Raw genomic sequence first — 2,500 nt, 5'->3', positions numbered from 1 at the left:
CACACACACACACACACACACACACACACACACACACACACACACGCAAACACACACACACACACCCTCCACCCCCACCCTCCCACCCTTTCCCTCTCCCTCTCCCTCTCCCTCCCTCCTTCCTTCCTCCTTCTCCTCCTTCCTCCTTCCCTCGCTCCTTCCGTCCCTCCCTCCCCCCCTCCCCCCTCCCTCTCTCTTTCCCTCCCTCCCTCCAACCCCCCCCCAGACATTACCTTCAGGAGAGACTAATACAAAAGGAGAGAAAGTTACGCATTAACTTCCCCCGAGATTACGTTACGCCGCCCTCCTCCAGGACGTATTTTTGTGACGTCATTCGTAGGAGAGTGAACGGCGACGGGGGAAATGACATCGGCTGGGGAAGGAGGCCGGGGATTTTATCGTTCTGGAGAATCATTGCTATTGTTGTTATTATTATTATTATCATCATTATCTCAAGGATTTTATCATTCTGGAGAATCATTGTTATTGTTGTTGTTGTTGTTGTTACTATTATTATTATTACCATCATCTCTCTTTTTCTTTATTATTATTCCTTTTTTCCTTCCCTTTTACTCTACACTTTCTCTCAATTTCTCTTTCTCTCTCTCTCTCTCTCTCTCTCTCTCTCTCTCTCTCTCTCTCTCTCTCTCTCTCTCTCTCTCTCTCTCTCTCTCTCTCTCTCTCTCTCTCTCTCTCTCTCTCCCTCCCTCTCTCTCTCTCTCTCTCCCTCCCCCCCCCCCTCCCTCCCTATCTCCCTCTCTCTCTCCCTCCCTTTCTCTCTTCACTTCCCACTTTATTCTCATATTTTCGTTCCCTCTCCTCTCCCCTTCACTCCTTTCCCTTCACTCCTTTCCCCTCTTTCCTTCGCCTTTTCCATTCCCCCTTTCATTTTTTATCTCTCCCTCTCTCCCTGGAGCCAAGTCCTCTAATATGATTTCCTTTTTTCTTTTGCAGTGACGTGTACATGTAGGGCTGTCACGTGATTCGCTTCCAAGGTACGCGATAGAGGAGTGGAAACACCATTTTATTTGTTTGTTTGTTTGTCTGTTTGATTATTTTATTGTTTGTTAGTTTGTCTGTTTGATTATTTGATTGTTTGTTATAATGGGAGAGAAGCTGTGGTATTTTTTTTACGGAAGATATTTTTTTTTACGGGAGAGAGGGGGAGGGAGGCAGGGAGGGAGGGAGGATGAGATGGAGAGAGAGAGAGAAAGAGATAAAGGGAGAGAGAGAAAGAGAGAGTGGGAGAGAGCGAGAAAGAGAGAGAGAGGGAGAGGTAGAGGTTGAGAGAGGGAGAGGTACAGAGAGAGAGAGAGGTAGGGAGAGAGGGAGAGAGGTAGGGAGGTAGGAAGAGAGGTAGAGATAGAGAGAGGGGAGAGAGAGGTAGAGATAGAGAGAGGGGAGAGAGAGTAGAGATAGAGAGGGAGAGAGGTAGTAGAGATAGAGAGGGGGAGAGAGGTAGAGATAGAGAGAGGGGAGAGAGAGATATAGGGATAGAGAGAGGGAGAGAGGTAGAGATAGAGAGAGAGGAGAGAGAGAGGTAGAGATAGAGAGAGGGAGAGAGAGGTAGAGATAGAGAGGGAGAGAGGTAGAGATGGAGAGAGGGGAGAGAGAGGTAGAGATAGAGAGAGGGAGAGAGAAGTAGAGATAGAGAGAGGGGGAGAGAAGTAGAGATAGAGAGAGGGGAGAGAGAGGTAGAGATAGAGAGAGGGAGAGAGAGGTAGAGATAGAGAGAGGGGGAGAGAGAGGTAGAGATAGAGAGAGGGAGAGAGAGGTAGAGATAGAGAGAGGCGAGAGAGAGGTAGAGATAGAGAGAGGCGAGAGAGGTAGAGATAGAGAGAGAGGCGAGAGAGAGGTAGAGATAGAGAGAGAGGGGAGAGAGAGGTAGAGATAGAGAGAGGGAGAGAGAGGTAGAGATAGAGAGGGAGAGAGGTAGAGATAGAGAGAGGGGAGAGAGAGGTAGAGATAGAGAGAGGGAGAGAGAGGTAGAGAGATAGAGCGAGGGGAGAGAGAGGTAGAGAGATAGAGCGAGGGGAGAGAGAGGTAGAGATAGAGCGAGGGGAGAGAGAGGTAGAGATAGAGCGAGGGGAGAGAGAGGTAGAGATAGAGAGAGGGAGAGAGAGAGGTAGAGATAGAGAGAGGGAGAGAGAGAGGTAGAGATATAGAGAGGGGAGAGAGAGATGAGAGATAGAGAGAGAGGGAGGTAGACATAGAGAGAGGTAGAGATAGAGAGAGAGGTAGAGATAGAGAGAGAGGTAGAGATAGAGAGAGAGATAGAGAGAGAGGGGAGAGGTAGAGATAGAGAGGTAGAGATAGAGAGGTAGAGATAGAGAGGTAGAGATAGAGAGGTAGAGATAGAGAGGTAGAGATAGAGAGGTAGAGATAGAGAGGTAGAGATAGAGGTAGAGAGAGATGGAGAGGTAGAGGTAGAGAGAGATGGAGAGGTAGAGGTAGAGAGAGATGGAGAGGTAGAGGTAGAGAGAGATGGAGAGGTAGAGGT

At 48.5% G+C, this 2,500-nt stretch overlaps 1 protein-coding gene across 4 annotated transcripts in view; it reads left to right on the top strand.

Annotated features, from left to right (window-relative positions):
* Positions 1-2,500, top strand: part of LOC113804499 (uncharacterized) — a 374,340-nt gene that overhangs the window by 174,250 nt on the left and 197,590 nt on the right. For 3 of the 4 annotated variants that reach the window (XM_070128238.1, XM_070128237.1, XM_070128235.1), the window contains exon 2: positions 955-995. The exons of the other annotated variant lie outside the window; for it this stretch is intronic. The gene's annotated coding sequence lies outside the window, so the exon portion shown is untranslated. The remainder of the gene's footprint in view (positions 1-954; positions 996-2,500) is intronic. 4 annotated transcript variants of the gene reach the window in all.

The sequence above is a fragment of the Penaeus vannamei genome, chromosome 12 (assembly GCF_042767895.1).
Source record: "Penaeus vannamei isolate JL-2024 chromosome 12, ASM4276789v1, whole genome shotgun sequence".
Lineage (NCBI taxonomy): Eukaryota > Metazoa > Arthropoda > Malacostraca > Decapoda > Penaeidae > Penaeus > Penaeus vannamei.
This window is presented reverse-complemented; position numbering and strand designations above follow the sequence as displayed.